General features: G+C 43.1%; 1 long non-coding RNA gene and 1 pseudogene across 2 annotated transcripts in view; one reads left to right on the top strand and one right to left on the bottom strand.

The window, feature by feature from the left end:
- Positions 1 to 18,577, top strand: part of LOC309871939 (protein FAM50A pseudogene) — a 111,812-nt pseudogene extending 93,235 nt beyond the window's left edge. The window contains exon 2 of the transcript in view: positions 18,542 to 18,577. The product of the transcript in view is annotated as a protein FAM50A pseudogene (transcript). The remainder of the gene's footprint in view (positions 1 to 18,541) is intronic.
- The window catches only part of LOC309872517, a 306,194-nt gene extending 287,294 nt beyond the window's left edge, over positions 1 to 18,900 (bottom strand). Inside the window, exon 1 of the long non-coding RNA XR_014315932.1 lies at positions 18,730 to 18,900. This is a non-coding gene — a long non-coding RNA (uncharacterized lncRNA). The remainder of the gene's footprint in view (positions 1 to 18,729) is intronic.
- Between the last annotated feature and the right edge of the window lie 1,442 nt (positions 18,901 to 20,342).

Here is a 20,342-nt window from a genome sequence, read left to right as displayed (position 1 = left end):
AATTGCACATTGCTTTGGCTCTAGAAAAAGCATATGATTACAGCATGCACAATGGCAAATGCTATAATTAAAGATGCAAAACAGGGTTCATTACACACCCATTTTCAGTGCTTGGAACTTTCTGAAACAGTTTCCTTTTCAGAAGCACCATCTGCAGGTGATAAGCCTCAGGAGACTTTCTTTCACCCAGGACCAAAAAAAAAAAAAAAAAAAAAAAAATATATATATATATATATATATATATATATATACACACACAAGCACACACACACACACATATATATATGTATGTATGTATATATAAGAATGGGATTGGGGTAGGGGATGGGAACTTACAAATCTTCAGAATGAAACAAAATAAAACAAATCAAAACAAAAAGGAACCTACCGTGTCCAGTGAAAAAGTGAAAGAAGGGTGGACACCTCTCTCAGAATAGAGAGAGTTAGGACAAATGCTAGGTCTGGAGAGTTAGGACAAATGCTGGCTTGCGTTCAGAAGGCGGTACTTTGAAATTGTATCATAGCTCTGAAAGATCACATCTCAACAGTAGATCACTGTAAGACATGATTTGTCCTGTGAGACTGGGTTCACAGCGGTTTCTACTGAGCCATTAAAAAATGAATAAAATAACTATAATCACAACAAAGACAAAACACCCATTGTGAATGTATAGCACACCTTCCCCACCAAAAGCATCAAGTAAATTGTCTGGATATACCTGACGTCTCTGAGTTACCGCAGATAGAGGAAATGTTCCTTATTTTCCAGGTGGGGAAAAGAAGGTAATGAGGCACAGAGAGGTTAGGTGAGCTGCCTAGGGAAAAGGAGCAGGTCAACAGCCAAATCAGGACAAAAACTGGCACTCCTGATTCTCAATTCAGTGCTCATTCTCCTCAGACTGCACTGTCTCAGAAATGTCAAACACATTATGCAAGAATACCAGGAGTCTGTACTGAGGCAAAAAAGCTTGGTTTCTAGTTAATAAAATCATCAGTATATGCACAGCACAAAACTGCTCTCCCCAGCTGAGGGTAGACCATGGAGCAGGCCCCGGGAGCCAAGGTATCCCTCAAGCAAAGCATTGCTTTAGACACTGGCTAACAGCGAAGCTGTGAGATGCCACACCTCTTATCCACACCCCTTTCAGGACGCATAATTAAATGTGAGCTTGAAGGAAGGTCCCCATTTGCAGAGCCAGAAGAGAGGAAGAAGGGTTAATGACACTAGAAGCACCTACCTGACTAGTCTCAAATTTTGGCCTTTCTCTTGATCCTAAAATATAAAAGGGTGGGGTGTGTGAAAGGGAAAAAGAATGTCACATTGACAGCTGCAAAGACAGTAAGACTGCAAATTCTGAGCAGCTCAGGCTAGGAACACCTCGTTCTAAACATTCATGCCCTTTGGCCCTCCTCAGGAGGTATTCTAAAGGACACTTGGGTGTGGGCCACTGGTGTGCAAACTGCATATGGCATGTATACAGCACACAAAGGTTATCACTTTGTCACTAGTTAAGGAGATATCTGTGACACTAAACTAGAATATAATTTCACAAAATCATAGAACCCCTCTCCCTAGGGAGGAAAACTCAGGAAATCATGGGTCAGCACATCTGATGTGAGTCAATCTAGAGAGGCACCGTTAAAGACCTCCAAAGACAGATGCAGTAGAACACTCCTCACTTACCTCTCAGAGAGCTTAACTGCTTCTGTTGCTAGAAAGTTCTTCCTTAAGAAGAACTTACATCCTTAAGAACTTAAACCAACTCCCTTCCTCCATCCTGTCACTGTCGGAAGCACATCTGCATTCTTTTGGCAAATTCCAATTTTTCTCTTTAGTACTGGTAGCAACCAAGGCTTGCTGAGTAAAAGAGGACAGCATGCAGATTTATGTGAAAACAAGTAAAAACCATGGATAAGGATCTTTAACTATAACCTAAACGTGTATTTCTACCTTAAGTTGATAACAATAGTTTAAATTACCAGGCCATATCTGAGATGGCTTTTGAAAAAAACTTCAGATATTTCTACCTAGAATGACGAGTTTAAACAAAAACCTGAAGTTTAATAATAACTACAGTTTTGGGGCATTCTATTCCAGCACTAATTAGGATTTCTGGTGTATACCAGGGAAAAACAGAAGACCCTAAACTGAAGGTTCAATGAATACTCTGCTAAGGCCACTAAAATGTGCCCCACATTTCCCTCATGTCCTTGTTGTAGGGAGTCAAGATATCTGGGCTTTGGATCCTAGTCTAACCACTAATACATAACCAGGTTGCTGTGCAACCCTAGGGAAATAACTTAGCACCCCTGACCTTGAGCTTTCTTCACCTGGTAAGTAAACATCAGTACAAATGATTTCAAAAAGAGACTAAGATGTCTAAGATACCGCCTAATAAGTGTGTGATGATCATGAATTGAGATAAAGCTTGTGAACTACTTAACTCAATGCCTGTAAGCACATGATAAAGACTCAATATAAATGTTCGCTATAATTACCAGTTAGTGATAAGCACAGTCTAGGCTTACCAACTGGAAACAGAGCATTATATCATACTCCACTGTCCTGTAAGAAAGCCACTACTGAGCCCCTGAAGATCCAGCAACAGGTAAACTCACATTACTTGTAGAAAACTATCTACACCCACAAATGAGACTGTGAAACTTTAGAATGATGAGGATTTGTTGCTTTGTGGCTAGCCAGCATTACCCCAAATCAGATCAATCCTATATCTTAATTACTTGATTGCTGAGCCTCAGTATATCAAAGACCTATTCTAAATACTATGGAATACACTTTATGTCATTCACTATCTCCTTAGAGTTTCCTTCTCCTGCACAAACAGGAAAACTGCTTGTCCCAGCCTCCCCAGCAGTAAGCTGGGGCCACGTACCTGAGTGAGCTCTGCCATCACCATTGTGGGAGTAGTGACAGTGCAACTTTCAGATCCAATCCTTAAAGGCATCCAGGATATAAGCCATCTCTCTTTTTCCTTTCGGTGGCAACTATGGAGGCCACATGTGATGATGACAAAGTGATAAGATGGAAGCTTCCTGGATCCAGACAGAGGAGACCTGCCATAAAAAATAAAAAATTATATTTAAAAAAAAAAAAAAAAAAAACCTGCCCAACACACAGTGAACCTTACAAAAGCAAGAAAATAAACTCCCATTGTGTTATGCCCCAGCTATGTCAGGGCTTATTTCTATAGCACAGATGAGTGTATCCTAATTAATAAAGATTCTGGTCCTTCAACAGATTAAGGGAATGGACATGTATTAAGTACATACAGTGTCAAATTATTTGGCCCGGAAATCAATTTGGTGGATTGTAATCACCACATTGAATGAAAAATATAATAGAACAGAAAATATCAGGAGCTACTTTTAGCATATACATAAAAACTACTTCATGAAATGTTTGGTTCCGTTTCAGAAGTGTGAGTTATGTATGTGTTTGTGCCGGGCTGTGACACAAACTGCACTTCTTACTGTGGCTTGTGCTCAAAAAATGGAAAGCTCATGGCAATCTCATGAGGTAAGCTCTATCCCCATTCCAGGGCTAAGGGCACCATTCAGAAGATCTAAGTGATTTTTCCAAGTCACACAGCTACTAAGTGGTGGCACTAGTGTTTGGGCCAAGGTCAGTGTGCCTCCAAGTCTCCCGCATGTTGGTCTCCATCACAGGTCATACAGCAGGCAGCCACTGGCCCACAGCCACATCAGCCAGCCTCCTCCTGGGGCTCCTGAACATGGAACCTCCAACCTCACCTGGTCCCTTGGCACATTTTTAGGAGCCATGTGTGAGCATTCCAATGGCTTCCATTTGCAGATATTTCAAACAGATGTGCATTTAAAAAAAAAAAAAATCACACAAATTTCTCAGCCTATCTGTAAAATAGGTCAGTTTATATTTGATTTCTCCCAAGTGGTGCCTCAAATACCATAGAAGGAAAACCAAGAGAGAGAGGTTAGCTGATGCCAGGCCAATGATGGCAAAAGGGGATCTGATATTTATAAATCCTCAGCATCAGATGGGAAAAAAAGAAGAAAGAGAATCCATTCTTATAAGGCTAGATGAGGTAAAACAGAAACCCTGAACTCTAACAAGACCTATCCATCCCACTTATTCTCATTGATCCCTCAAGTGCATCTGTGGACAATTCAAAACTAAAATATGGATACTGCATATCTTGAAAATCAGTTTGAAATATTCCTGGGAGCTTTGCCCCTTTAAATATCAATGTACATGGTAATCAGCTTGGCTCCTAAGCAACTCAGGCCTTGATTCTTTGGGAAATATGAACAGTCTGTTGTCTGATGCAGAAGCTGGAAGCAGCACTGTAGGTCTGATTGTCCCTAGTGACAACAGACAAGTAAGGGGCCACGGCCACCCCAACGGAGGAGGCTAGGGACCACTTCTATAGGTGTGCGGATAACCAAAGCACTATAGAAGACCAACAACTTGAGCCAAGTTCATCTCCAACCCCTCAGGGCTACAATTCAAAGGAAGCTCTGGAATGGCAAACAAGTCTTGACTGGCAGCTTCCCAGGAAGTGGGCTACTCTCAGTAGGTGTTATGGTACAGGATCTCTCTAGCCTTATGGCCAGCAGAGTCGCTTCCTGCCTCCAGGCAACCTGGCCTAATACCCACAAGAGACGGGTACCAAAATGAATAGGATTCTGAGGGCATTCCTCACCCACTTCAACTAGGGTCTGTTCTATTCTACCATGGCCCCCTGGAGTCACTGCCAGAGAGAAACTCTTGTACTTCCATGGGAGTTGCCTGAAAATCCATAATCATAAAAGGTTAGCAAGAATGACTCTGTAACCCCCATGCCTTGCCCAGGCAGCTCCACCCTCAAACCCAAATAACAGGCACATACGGACTCATCACAACTCCCAGTCCCTTTCCAGCTGACAGAGCGCTCCTTGAGGCGGGATCTTTCACGATGAATATTTCCAGCTCAAATATTCCATCACAAACATTTGGGCCCCATCTGAGCTCATGCGTTCTGGCATGGCCTCGCCCACACCCCTCCCCATCCACCCCCAAGAAATAAGAGTCTGATGCTCCTCTTCTCTGTCTCTTTGGAAAGGAAAGATGTTACTCACTAACCTAACGAGTATATTTAAAAATTGCAGCTGACTGCCATAGTAAATTCATGTCATGTTTTTTATGATAGATAATATTTCCGAGACAGTCCTGAATGGAACATAAAAAAAAAAAACTTCTTAGAAATACAATTTCTGTTCAGAAACTCAGCTGCCCGCTTTCAGCTGTTACTTCTATAGAGAAAACACGATCTGGATTCTGGCAGACATGCAACAAAGCCAGCTAGGGGCCGGTGCAAAGGAGTTTGTGTGTAACTTAAATTTAATGTGGGAAACTTCAGTCATGGTAGCACACCTTTAAATCTCATTAAGCTCCTTCTAGGTATCAAAGGTGGGCCAGTTGTGCCATTTCCTGAGTCCTGTCAAGTACAGGGTACAGGAAATTGACAAAAGAGCTTCCATTAGTCTAGCCAAAATTCACATGGCCCTATTATTAAGATGCTGCCTAGTCTGATCACCCTCTTAATCTATCAAAACTCCAAAAGGATAATCTTTTAAAAGCTTCCCCCTTTCCCACCCTTTTAACCCCCAAGTCCTTTTCTTTGTTGCTTAAATCAATGTAAGGTGATTTTGCGCAAAGTTTGGAGGAGAGACGTGTTGGTAGCTGGTAAGTGACAAAAAACAAACCAGAGACTTTTCTACCTGGAAACTGTTCTCTTTGATTCAAGACTGAATGTTACCACTTTGTAAACAAAGATGATTAAAAATGCTGCCTTCCTTTTTTTTTTTTTTTTTCCCCTTGCCCAGAGTCTTCTCACAGTACCTGGCACTCTCAAAAACCCCCATTAGGCACACCATAAGAATACTCAAAGGGATTATGTGCTCTTTGCTGGTTTTGTTTTATAAGCCAAGGGCCACTGAAAGAAAATAGAGCCTCCCGTCCAGGTGTCCCTGCCTGGCAAAATAATGGATGCAGATTGATGTGATCTGGAGGTAAAGGACATTAACGTCTTCAGACCTCTGGCAGGCACACACCACCAGGTCAGCTCCAGAGAGGCCTTGAAGAGCAGAGCAAGACTCACTTGCACCCCTGGACATCTCCCTCTCTTGATACCGGCTTTTATGCTGGGAGCAGGCTGGAAGGCAGGTGGCTCCTCCCCCTCACGCAGACTGAGTGAGGAGCTGAATGGGCCAGCAAGATGGACTGCCTGCATTACTGATTTCAGACAGCCAGCTGATGGGACACTGCACCTCCTTTTATTTATTTCCACAAGGTACATCTTCCTCTAATCTGAATTGTCTTTGATTTGAAAGCCGGGGTGTCTTCCCCCACCCCCCGTCCCCAAAGAAACTGAATCCCATCTCGACACAGCTGCTCAAAGGCAGCCTGGTGGCTGTTACCTACTGAGGCAAGCTTTTGTGCTGCCAAAGGGAAGACAAGGCCCGCACTGCGAACATAATTTTTGATCATCCCTGTTTAAATATGCAGAGTGTCAATCAGAGAAGTATGAAGAACATTATAATTACAAAATATATCCCTGCTCTATAATCAGTATTGTTTGTTATAGTGGCCTGGATGTGATAACGATTTCAATATGTAATCCGTGGAACTTATAAATACCCATTTTACATGTGCACTTAGGAAATACACTGGGAAGAGGAAGAACAAATAAAAAAGACCACACCAGTCAATGGCATGTTTGGATGACTGGGTTGTCCTCCCTGTGATGTCAACAGCAATGATGCAACATTAATGAAATGTTGTCCACCTCAGGGGACATTTTGTGGCCAGAACCCCCTGGCCTGCAACGCTGGGCCAGGACTCTCTAGGTTCACTAAGTGATTGGCTACTGCCTCAATTTTACGTTCACCTTGTGTGGGATCTTGTGGGACTCAGCCTAAGCCAGGCACAGGCCCACGGTCACACTCAAACTGTGTGTCTGTGTATCTGTGTGTTCTTAAAAGAGCGCATGAAAGCTCACAGAGCAACCTGGGTGGGAGAGGGAGAACTAAGCCATGCTGACTAGGGACTTTATCTGCTTTACTTTGAAAGCCTCTCACCCTTTAAGAAGCAGACTGGAAATGAATTTTAAAAGAGGCCCCGATACACCCTCAGCCTTCCCTTCACTTTGAAAACTGATAAGCAAACCTACCCATCCTACATCTCCCCACCCGAGGCTGGCTTCCTTCATACCTGCCTCCCATAGGACCCCCCAGCTTTGACAAAAGCATCATCTGCCAGCACTCCAGGGCTGCACAGTAACTGGACCGAACTGGCTGCCTTCCTGGAAGCCCTTCATGAGCCATCAGAGAGGCAAGCTCCAGTGAAAAACAAAATCTGCCACCACTGGCTTCCTTACACGTACAGGGTCAAGTCCACACTTTCTAGGCTGCCGTCCCATGCTGCCAACTGTCTGGGTCCAGCCTTGCAATTCAGCCTCCCTACAGAAACTTTCTTATTCACAATCCCCCCATATCCGACCTTTGCTAGTGCCTTCTTCTGCTCTGAGATCACTCCCCAGCCCTCCCACTCCAGCAATCTCAATCCTACTTGGTCCACCACCCCCCACCCACATTCATACTCTCCTCCCCACACTAGGACACCCAGTCTGATGCTCAGGGTCTCTAACTTGGCACCTGGGGTGTGCACTCTTCAGGAGATCTATAATATTTGAGAGTAGAACATGGCCTTACATTTCACCTAATACAGCATCCTTCAGTTCTTCAAATGAGAAATCCAAAGTGCACACTAGGGTTTCCCAACCTGCAGACCCCAGACCTTGGAGCCCATGGAGCTTCTGGAGGGCAAGTTCCCAGTTAGCTGCCTTGCTCTGTCCTCTCCAGAGGTTCCCATGGTGCCCTCTCTGCAGAGGAGCACAGAAGAGCTAGCAAATGAAGTCCTTGCTGCCACAGTGATTTAGGGTGCCTGACTATTGAGTCTATGAGGTCACTTTTTATTTTTTCCACAGCGTGTAGCTTTCTCCAAAATACAGGCATGTTATCCTTATCCCACCTTTTTTCTTCTCCTCTACTTTACCTCCTTTCAAAGTGATTCCTTTGTCAAGGCAACAGGCATCTTCCTTATTTTTTTTAAGATTTTATTTATTTATTTGGCAGACAGAGATCACAATTAGGCAGAGAGGCAGGCAGAGAAAGAGAGGAGGAAGCAGGCTTCCCGCTGAGCAGAGAGTCCAATGCGGGGCTCTATCCCAGGATCCTGGGATCATGACCTGAGCCGAAGGCAGAGGCTTTAACCCACTGAGCCACCCAGGCGCCCCTAGGCTTCTTCCTTAATTGCCACAGTTTTTCTTCCCAATTATCACACCACAGGCTTTCCATCCAAGGTCCCAAGTTCTGGATCTTATACCAGGGAAAGGCAAGAAGAATTAAAAATGCCAAGAAAGATGTAGAGAAAAGAAAGCAAGGGCCCTGCCTCTCTGAGTCCTGGTCACTACTTACCAGATGGTCCCACACCCCATAACCTCAGGATTCCACAGTGGCCCTCATGTCCTTTCAAGACAAACACTAAAAGGTTTTATCTGTTTCACTCTCAGTTTGGAATCACATTTTTTTCTTTTGAACAGGGTCAGGAAGTGGCACTGTAACTTATCAGCAAAGTCATATGAGAATATACAAGCAGGTATACATACAGTGTATTTCAATTCAGGGGTAACATTGGCTCCATGGCTCCATGGCTCCATGGGCTCCAAGGTCTGGGGTCTGCAGGTTGGGAAACCCGGGTGTACACTTTGGATTTCTCACTTGAAGAACTGAAGGATACTGCATTAGGTGAAAAGTAAGACCGCGTCCTACTCTCAAATATTACAGTTCTCCTGAAGAGTACACATCCCAGGTGCCAAGTTAGAGACCCTGAGCATCAGGGTAATAGGGATGGCTCCATGGGAAAACAGGATTTAAAGTGGGCCTGAAGAGACAAATTGGATTTGGACTGGGGGACAAGAGGAGAAAAAGTCACAGGAGTAGGATCCAAGGTGGCTGGAGACAATTAACCAGGACTAAATGTGAACTACATATGTCCCTCAAACAATGTCTACCAGTGACACAGTCCGATTTCCTCGGGGGCAGGGAAGGATGGAAAGTTAGGGGAACTCTGAGAGGACAAAGCAACCAAATGCTACTCCTAAGACCCCTAGCCAAAGGCAGAGGACGGTAAGAAAGCTACAGCTGAGTGTTGGGAAGGGCCCTGGGGACATCTCCCCAGTGTATGTTCCCCTCTTCACCAGCACCCGCCACAGAATGGATAATAAAATATTAATTCTATGTGATCTAGGGCCACCCAGGCAGTATCATGTCACACGATACTTTAATGACCACAATTCAGGCAACACAGCCTGGCTGTGAAGGAGGAACTCCTCTGCTAGCCCAAATCCAAAAGGTGCTCATGTTACAGGAAAGAACAGGAAGTGGGGCTCTGCAACTGACCACGGAACCCCATAAATGCACCAAGGCCCCCTGGGAGCTTGCTCTGTCTGTACAGGAGAAAAAGGGATCACCACTTTTCACCCTGTTCTTCATTAACAATAAAGTGAGTTTCATTAACAATAAAGTCAGCGTATGGTGTCACTCCAGAACTAATAAAATGTGAAAGTCTAATTGTATTAGCAATTTCCCATCATATTCTATTAATATGTATCATACTGGTATCCATTTTCACTGATGTGACATGAAAGGCAGTAATGTGATTACTTTTTTAGTGAAAACAAATGCTAATGTAATGAAATGTTGACCACATAAGCTGGGAGATATGGGAACCAGCAAGTATTTGGGACTTTCTTCTTCTTAAAAAAAAAAAAAAAAAGGAGATGGAGGAAGAGAAAGGGGTCATTCAGAATTGGGCAAAAATATTTCAAGTGTGCTGTAGATATTCAGGGTCAAACCCTGCCAATGATAGAGGTCTTCTTTAGGGCAGTGCCTGGCACACTGTAGGTTAACAGGCACAATGGAAGGCCTTTCAATATAGAGTTAAGAGGTAGTTGCTGACATCAGAGAGATCTGCCTTCATACTCTGGAATTTTCTAGCTGGGAACTTCAGGCAAGTTAATTTCCTTAAGCCCTGGTTTCAGCATTTGAATAACAGAGATAATAACAGCATCAAACTTAGAGATTCTTAATAGAATTAAATGAGATCACGCTTCTAAAGCACTCAGCAGTGTCTGGCACATAGTGAATGTTCACAAAATATCAGAAATTATTGTTGTGATAAACATAAGAGCAGAATAGCCTAGAACTTTTTGTCCAACAATATTAGTTCATGTTCAGCATGCAGCCCTTTAAAACATGCTCTTGTTTTCTGGAATAGTCTACCTTCTTTGGAAGACACAAAAAAAAAAAAAAAATGCTACATTCGAACTAATAAGAAAGAAAACGTGGGGAATGGAAAATAAACCTACCTACAAATCCTTCGGAATTTTGTTAACTGCCGAGCTAAGAATAAGTGAGATTTGAAGATCAAATGTGCAAAGAACTAGTGCCCATCTGAAGTGTAAAAAAGCATTGTTTTTGTTGTTATTTTCATCCAGGTCCTTTGTCCCTTCTTGCTAGTTCAGAAGTGAAAACCCAAAATCCCTTTATTGCGCTGACCAGGAAACAAGAGAGGTATTTACCTAAAGACTCAGGCACTGCCAGGGTCACAAAGGGTGTGAACTGGCCACGAAGTGCCTCTGACCCAGGCTCCTAACCAGCTGGATGGCAGGTACTCTAAGAGAGATGTGGCGTTTCAGAGGCTTTCACAGCCAGGACTCCCGCAGGAGGAAAGCTAAAGACAAGAGAGAGGACCAAAAGGCCTCTTGTGGTTGCTCCCCAACAGGATCAGTGCAAGACAATACAGGTTCTGGCCACTGAAAGCTGCCCAGAGCAATTTCTGCCCAAATTGACATGAGATCATTTCCAAGTTCCCTTCTGACTACAAGAGGCTCTGACTCTACAACATGCACCTGAGAAAACCAAACCACTTAGCCAACAACTTTGACTTCCAACAAGCAGCTCAAAGTTTTTCCATGGTCCAGTATCCCTAAAGCACACCTTCCCTTATATATTTGGAAAGAGCATCGATGAAATGTGAATGGGTTTGTTCAAGGTGCCTGGTGTCTTTCTGTGCGAGGACACAGTGAAAATTTCATTTTCTACATCAGAGAATTCCATACATTTGGAGTTTAACATTATTTAGAATTACACTGGACTGCTCCTTTCATAAATGAGGTTTATGTACTAAGCATTTTGCGCAGCACTGTATTTAATATTCCTGTCAACCCTCTGAGAAAGGCATTATTAACCCCATTTTGCAGATAAGGAAGCCGACCTCAGAGAACAGCCAGGAACTAGAGGCAGCCCTAAGAATTAAATCCAGCCTGATTCTAAACCCAGTATTCTCCAGAGGACTACCCGCCTTTATGGGATCATACTTCTTCTTGACAAAGTTACTAAAAGCTCACTGAGGGCAAGAATTGCCTTTTACCAAATGAAATCAGCTCTGGGTTTAATCCCTACCTCTACCTCTCAACAACTCTGTGAACTTGAACTATTATCTGACCTCTCCAAGCAGGGGAGCCATGTAATGTATAACCCAGACCAGAACACATCCGAGACGGAAAGGGAAAACTAACCAGACAGGCTGCTGGGATGACAGATAAACCAGGGTCGCCCCACAGAAATGGAGACACATGGTCCCTCAGAGCCTCACACACTCATTTGCAAAACAGGCTGGATAAAACACCAAGGTCACCTCCAAGGCTAAGAACTTGGATGCTAGGAGTACAGTAAAGGAGGAAAGATACTCAGCTGGACATCCAACCAGAAACACAAAATGGCAAATTCTGGGGGCCCAATGAGTGCACAGCTGCGCATTTGTTCATGTTTGTTTCATCTCTGAAAAACACTACTAAAAACACATGAAAGAAAAGCCATATCTAATCTCACCAACTAGAGCCTTCTTTGAAGTTTGGTACATTGCTCTTTCCTGATTTGTACCTATGTTTCAACAACATAACTATATAAACACATCTCTCTATTTTTTTTTTAATCAAAAAGTGAGTGACTATGCTATTGGCCTGCACCTGTGCTTATTCTCACACCAGCATATAAAAATCTGCCTAATAAGATAATATGCTGCATAATCTTCCATCGCATGTATGGAATTATACATCTCACCATTTCCCCTCTTACTGGATATTTTAATTGCAACCATTTCATAAACCAATTACAAAGAATGTCATTCTGCATATGTCCCTAATACAGACATAATACTCCTATTGTTTTTGGGTAATACGTAAGAGCACTTCAAATTCTAAGGAATCCAACCAAACAACTCACCAGAAAGTCTGTACCAATATACCCATTCCCACTGACACTATATGAATCTGCCCATTTCCCTGAATGCTTGTCAGCATCAATTGTTTTTATTTTTGCAAATATCCTAGGTGAAAAAAGAACTGTATGTTAGCGTTTAATATTTCTTTAATAACTAGTGAGACTGAGTATCTTTTCAAATGTTTATCAGCTACTCACATATATTTTTCTGTAAGTTACCTGTTCATACTTTTGCCCATTTTTCTATGGGCTGTCTTTTACTTCCTGCTTTATTTATACAACCTCCTTCATATATTAAGAACCGTAACCCTTTATATATGATACAAATATCTTCCCCCAGTTAGCCATTTGTCATATAAATTTATTTATATTGTCTTCTATCACATACAAAACTTTCTGTTTTTAAGTCCTATGTTTCAATTTTTTTTTTCTTCAAGGTCTCCAGGGTTTCTATCTTCCTTTACAACTCACTCCACCCCTAAGGTTATTAGGATATTATGCACAGTGGAAGTTCTAAGGCTGGGAGTCTCCTGGAGTCATACACAAAGAGGGCTTGCTTGAAGCCACACCTCACATGCCCTAGGGGATTGCTGGGCAAGACTCGGGATAACGAGTAGCAGAGTTATTACTGGTTCTCTCCCAGAATGCCCCAAAGGGCAGAGAAGAGTGGATCCACACTGCCAGGGGTCTGAGAGCCTAGCTCAGTGAAAGGAAAAAGTTCTTAGAGATCCCATGCTGTATCTTAAGAACTCATTAGAATTTTGTTTCCATTCCATAACTTATTAGTACTTACCTTGCTAAAAAGGCAATATTTTGATTACTACTAAACTAAATTATGTAACTTCCCCTCCTTGAAATCATCTATCAGGTTTAAGAGGCAGTTAGCCCTGGGCACTCCTAGTGGTAACTGAACCCCAGGTCCAGGCATTTTTAACACCGCTATTAAAATTAGACCAAAACAGAGAAGAAGGACAGTGTTGAGTTGACAAGTTCCATAGGTTAGGGAACTTAGAGCTCCTTTCAGGACCTATCACCCTGGGAATCTGACCTGAGAGCTGAACACAAAGGGGAAAGGTCTGGGCTTCAGAGCCCTTTGCAGATGCCTCCATTCCCTCTGCCCCACCTGCCCTTCTTCCACAACAGTGTCCCAGCTCCTTTTCCTTCCTTTCACTCACCCTTCCCTCTCCTCAACATCCCCAAACTCCTCTAGTTGCCCCACAATTTTCCAGCATATTCATGGATGGGGCTGCTTTATTCCTATTTGGGGGCCATAGATCACAGACCTGCAGCCAGCCACCCAAAAAGTAAAGACTACTTTTACCTTAAGAGTTACCAGGGAATGTGGAATCTTCCATTAGGACAGATGCTGTAGCAAAACACTGCACTACATGCTCGGGGTTAAGATAGTTACTGTTGGTCTCCTGATGTACAACATGGGGCAAAAAAAAAACAGTACTACTTCATAGGGCTCCAAGAAGAATCAAATGAGTTAATACAGATAAGGTCCTTAAAACAGTTTGTGTCACAAAGTAAGCACTCCATAAATGTTAGCTATTGTCCATACTATCATACCATATATAAGTGCTCAGTTACAGTTTGTCAACTAACAAATGGTTCTTGTGTGACCAATTTTATCCATAAGAACAAGCAATCCCCTGTCCTAAAAGGCAAGGAGGAATGGGGACTGAGGTGGCCCAGGGATGGGGGGGTGTGGGGAATGATGTCAACCAAGCAAATATGTTAGAGTAGGTAACCTGTTTGCCTATCACATGGCACTTGCATTCCAGGCTGCTCCAGAAAAGATCAACAGATCTGAGCATTAGATTGTACTGCTTCCAACAAAAAAAGATTTAGATGGGAAGTGGCAGCAGCCTCTGGAGGCCCAATTTTTCAGATGGATTTACTTGGCAAAAGTTCATACCTGCACAAAGTCTTACAGCTTTCTCTTGGGTTGATCCTGAAGTAAGACTCCCAGACACTTTCCATTCACTCTCTCCTTTCAGTTCTGAAGCAGCACTGTGATTTGTCACTGCTCTCTGGTTTTCATTCCAACTGCCCATGGGGCCCCATTCCCAGCATCGCCCTACCTCTCACTAAATGACAAAAGATCAAAGCTTTCATAAAGCCACAATGAGAGGGAAGGAGAGATCAGGTTATCTGGACCATTCACTATACACACACACATGCATGTGTGTACTCATGTACACACACACACACACACACACACACACTCCGCTGCCAGATTATAAACTGCTAAGCCAAACAAGCCATAAATTCTTATGAGGGACGAGGGGGGAAAGCCATGCCAGAGAGATAACAACAATGTCAAATTTCAGACATGAGCAGGTTTTTGTGTGTTTGGGCTCCAAACCAGGGGTTTGGGATGGAAAATCTGGAAAAGCTGACGGCCCCTCAGAACTAAAGCAGCTCAACTGGGTGCCACTATAATAAATCAAAATCAGTTATGTAAAGTATAAAATTATCATTTGGAAATCACTCTCTCTGAATAATTCAATCATTGACTTTCACATCAAACAACCATTTCAACCACCCACACACACAGTTCAGTCTCACACTGGTCTTAAACTCTCTTTAATTATCGGCATTAACCTATCACATTACTATTTCATTCCTATTTCATTCTGGGGGAGGGGTCAGTGATTATGATAAATCACAATGAACGAGAAAGACTTTCAGCTGTCCTTCCACACGGTTCCAGAGTTCCCTTGATCTGACGGTGACAGGTCTGCCTTTGTCCCAGGAAGGGACAAGGACAGATAAGCAGCCTCCCTCTTGACAAATGCATTACGGATGCCAGTCAAACAAAAAGGCCAAAGAACCCAGCTCTGCAGCTGTGCATGGCCGTCTCCCATGCCTACAACCCAGGCTAAGCAGAGTCTACTTGCCCCTCTGACTGGTGGGTGGCACATGCAGATCCATGTGAACAAATTTTACCAACAGCCTGGTTTCCCATATACCCCCACTGAGCAGCAATTCTCATAAAATAACAACAAGAATTTTTAAAACAAATGCATATGTCTAAAGCTAATCACGTATCCCTCCAAGAACAGCTTACTGAGCCACAATGGCAAGTCTCCTATTACACTCTTTCAGGGACTCTAGCCCTTGCTTTAGTGATCCCAAGAAACAGAATGCATAAGAATAGGCTTCAGGTGAATATTTCATTCAGGGAGTCAGGGTTTTCTCCAGTGCCAGTGGGGAATCCAGCTTCCTTGCTCTGTGTATCTAAGAGTATCTCCCCGCTCCTTCCTTACCACTCCCACTCTCACGTTTCAGATCTTTGAGTTTTTATGTATTTAACAGTGTAGGGGTTACCATAAGGAAAAGCCAACAAGATAAAAATGTTTCTGTACAGATGTCCACTGCACCCACTTTACAAAAGAAGAAAACCACCTAAATGTCATCTATGATACAGAGCTTAAATAAACTGTGGCACATCCATTCAGTGGAATGCATTTCAATCACTGAGTATCAGGTCACACACGTGCATTCATAAACAAGAGAAAGCTATTTATAGCATATTTCTAAGAGAAAAAAAGCAAAATCAAGTGAATCATTTGAAAGCATGTAAACATGTTTGATTCTATTTCTTTTTAATATGTAAGAAGGACAAACTGTGTGAGGGTATGTCCAAAATCCTAATCCTAATAATTGTATCTGGTAGCATTATTATAAGAGATGCTTACTTCTCATTTTCTACTTTATTTTTATCTGTATTGTCTAATCAGTCTACAAAAAAGCAGGTTAATAGAGTGGCTCAGAGCATGGAGCTGGAATCAGTCTTCCTGGAATCAAATCTAGTTCTGTCACTAAAGGATGTTGGCCTCAAGTAAGCTATTTAACATTCCACTGCCTCAGTTTCTTTCTCTGTAAAATGGGGAAATGATTCCAACCTCTCAAGATCACTGGTGAGTATCAAGTGGGATGATTCTGTAAAGCCCTTATAATAATGGCTGACACATAGTAAACACTGTGCAAGTATTAGCTATGATTATTCAGATAATATCTTTATTGTATTAAAAAAAAAAAAAAAAAAAAACAGGGAACCTCGGGCCAGTTCTCAGACCTTAGGTACATCCACATCTCCTGGTATGTGTTTGCTCAGTAGTAAAATGAATGAATTAGACAGACAACCTCAAAGATCCATCCTCATTCCCTGATGGCATTAATTCAATGTGGATGCTTCTAGTGAGCCCTGAGTGAAGCCTAGAGGGTAAAGGGGACATTTCAAAGGAGGATGCAGTGGGGGGCTAGACGGAAGGAGGAGTGATGGGGCCCCTGAGAAAGATCAGAGGGAGTGTGAGTGCAGGGCTGGGGGAGGGGAGACTGCAAGAATGCCAGCCAAGGCTAGCAGCCTCTCTACTCAAGTATGTGATTAAGTGACTGGCTTCTCTTTTTCACAAAGCCAGACTCCAGCTCAAAGAACCTCAGGGACTATTTTAAAGAAAAGTTATTCCTTTGTTTTTAATTGTAATTAAGTAGGTATTTTATAATTTTTAAATGGTGCAATTTACATGTCACTTCCATGATGCGCTGGGTACCCTTCACCAGAGGGAGAGAACGTAAGTTTGAGAGGACTGCTGTGTATTATTTTGTGATTAGCGAAGTGCATTTATGCAATTGTGAGTAGAACGGAGATACTGGGATATTTCAAGACTTCATTAAACATGCCAGAACTTTAACAAATTTACATGAAGCCAAAGTTTATTCATGTTAAGATTTCATTCATCCTTTTTCCCATACTTTGACAAAATGTTTAAGTTAGTTTCTCATTTTATTTGTCTACTGAGTTCCCTAAGTTAGGGAAATTAGTATTGTGTATGCGGTTTGATTTAATTAGCAATTGGGGAAATCGGCCTGGCGTGTTTCATGGAAGCTTGGGGAAATTGTCAATTAGCATTGTGTTAATTGGTGTCTGCCGTCCTTGCTTTTTAGTTTTTAACCCCTTTTACCTTGTTCCCTCTTTCAGTATGTAAAATCTGGCTGTTTATTATTCTTTAAATAAAGGATTAATTGCCTGAATTCCTGCCTCTGCTCCATGTCCTTTTTCTCCCCGAGCAGATGGGGAGTTGGGCAGGCCCTCAGTGGCGGTCTTGCTGCTTTCAGGCCCTGGTCCTCCCTGGCACAGGAGGAAGCACTCTCTGCTGTACTGCCCTATGCCCAGCCTGAAGCTTCCTCTCTGCTGTCACCACACCCAGTGGACCCTCTCTGTCTGCAATCACAGAAGATCCCTCCTGGGTCTCTGGAAGCCCCCACTGCTTGTGTTTCTGGAGTCCACGGCAGATATGCCAGATTTGAGCAACTCATGTCCTCTGGCCCAATCAGTAGCCTCCAGGAGGGAAGATGGGGGAACCTCTCAAAAATCAGGTTAGAGGGTACATGAAGTGCATCCTAGGAACCTGCTCCTTTAATCTCACTGTAGCCCCAAAAGGTAAGTTTATAGTAAAAAGGCTGGCATTCAACTCCATGTGTGGGATGCAAGATGAGCCTCTGTTTATCTTGTTCAACATTGTATTTCCAGAGTTCAGCCCTTTGTGGACTGTATGGTCCTTCAACCAGCATTACTGGTATTAGCTGGGAGCCTGTGCAGAATCGCGGGCCCCAAGGGATCTTTAAGTCACCATCTGCATTTAACAAACTTCCCAGGGAATTCACATCGCATTAAATGTGAGAAGCACTAACCTAGCACATTGCTTGACTTGTGTTAAGCCAAAAACTTGACTCTGCTGCTAGAGTGTCTGCTGTACCATAATCATCTTCTTTTCCATAGTTTTCTTTCCCAGAGTCATAGAAATTCTGACTGGGCACCTAGCTGTCCATACAAAGAATACATTTTCCAGACTCCTCTGCAGCTATATTTTTTACTATGTGACCAAGTTCTGCCAATCAAATGTAGTGAAAGTTTCCAGAACAGCTTCCAGAACACTTCCTTAAGAGAAAACAAGCATTCCACACATCTCCACCCATCCTACTGGCTGGAACATAGATGTGATGCCAACAACTCCATCTTGGACCAAGAGAATAAGGATTATACTTTGGGTCTGCTGGAGCAAAAATTCGAAAGGACACTGGGTCCTCAGGGACTCAATCATCAGAACCCCCAACTTACCCTAAACTGTCTCCCCCTCTTTTCTTCAAGGTGGTAGAGGGTCTGGACAAATCTACTCTTGACTAATAAAAAATCCAAAACCTACCTTGTCTACATAACACATAGTGCTTGCCAAGGTAAAGAGGAGGTGGGGTGAGGAAATCACCTACAGTGTACAGAACAAGGACCCGTAGGCAGAAGTCTCTTGAAGACAGATGTCAGCTCAACAAAATGCTTACCTATAAGCAGAAATGTCCAGCTGTGAAATTAAACAGCTACCTCATTGAGGCAGCAAGCTTCCCATCACTAGAAATTGTTCCAACAGCTATCGGGCCATCTTCCTGTGCTTCTGAATGCTGCAAAGGACATTTCTGCTCCTTCACAACCACCTACCTTCTTTCTTTTGCTCCTCTCTTCCTTCCTTACAGCATTTTTATAACAAATTCCCTGCATTAAGTCTCCGTTTTGTGAAACATCCCAGGTGGTTCCTGTTTCCCTGGCTGGACCCCAACTGATGTAATCACCAGCTTTCGTGGGTTTCTCTTTTCCCCTGAGGCCTCCCTAGCACATGCCAGAGGGGGACATATATAAAATTAGCACCTGGTGGCAGTAGCACCCACCACCAGCCTTTCCTGCTCTGGCTGATCTCTGAGCTGTCATCCATCAGACAGCAAGCAAGACCAGAGGGCTATAGAGTCTCCAACTTAACACCCAACAATCACAGCTGATGAGGCCACACTCTGAGACAGATCTATGGCTTCAATTTCTCACCAGTATTTTAGTTCCCCAGGCTAGTTGTCATGTAGCTGGTCTCATTGAGAGGACATTAAGGGACCCATTTTTCAGGAGTTGGCTTATGCTAGCAGAACTCCATTTCCACGTGATATTTATCAACAAAAAACTCTCAAACACGTTCCCTTACCCCAGTCCCTAAGCAGATTTAACTACTAGACAGCACCCATTTATAAACAAGCAAATGAAATCCTTCTCTTTGATAAGGAGAGCAAGAAAATTCTCTGCCACAGGGTTTCTTCAAGAGGTCCCCTGGGAGAGATAGAGAATTCTGGAAAGGATATCTCTGCCAGCCCTACCCCGCTTCCAGCTCAGCTTCCAGAACAGGCATTGGGGCCCACTGGTTGGTTGTAGGGAGAGGTGAGACTAGAGAGCCAAGATGAGGAAGCTTGTGAATTTTCTACTCCACTCTTTCTGTCTCTCATTCCAAAAAATACACTATCAACAGAATTACAACTATTACACCATTAATCAATATACTGTGTTAAGTAAATTTAAACCTCCATTAGGATAACACATTTTGGTAGATTTCTTCCATTGTCCTACATGCATTAAAAATTCTGATCCAAGTCTGTGAGACCCAACACAGGGACCAGAATTTAATCCTAATGCATTCCCAGAAGCTGAAGATCTCCAACCCTTTGGAGGGGGGCTGGCTTTTCAGAGACAAGCTGAGGTGCTCCAGAGAAGTTTAGGGAACAAATGAGTGGCAAAAGGGTCTGCTGTGGGACATGGTCATAAACTTTTTAAATATGCTTATCATTTGTCAGGGTGGCTTAGAACACATCCCTACAGTTCTGGTGGAAAATCACTGTCTATTTGTACATGTGCCTCTTGGTACCAGGGCTAGCTAGCATCAAAGGGATCTGGCTCCTGCTCAGCCCACTGGAGGAGCAAGTAACTGCTCATACCCCATGAGAAGAGAACGAGACCCTGGTGAGAGCTAGGAATTCCAGAGTCCCCCGGCAAGACTAACCTACACCTGGCTGCCACTGTTTCATTTCCATGAAGCTCTCCCATCACCGAAAGGGCTGACCACCAAGTCTTTAGGGGCACTAGG

The sequence above is a fragment of the Mustela nivalis genome (assembly GCF_964662115.1).
Source record: "Mustela nivalis genome assembly, chromosome: 8".
Classification (NCBI taxonomy): Eukaryota; Metazoa; Chordata; class Mammalia; order Carnivora; family Mustelidae; genus Mustela; species Mustela nivalis.
The sequence above is the reverse complement of the archived record's forward strand: the minus strand, read 5'-3'. Positions and strand labels throughout refer to the sequence as shown.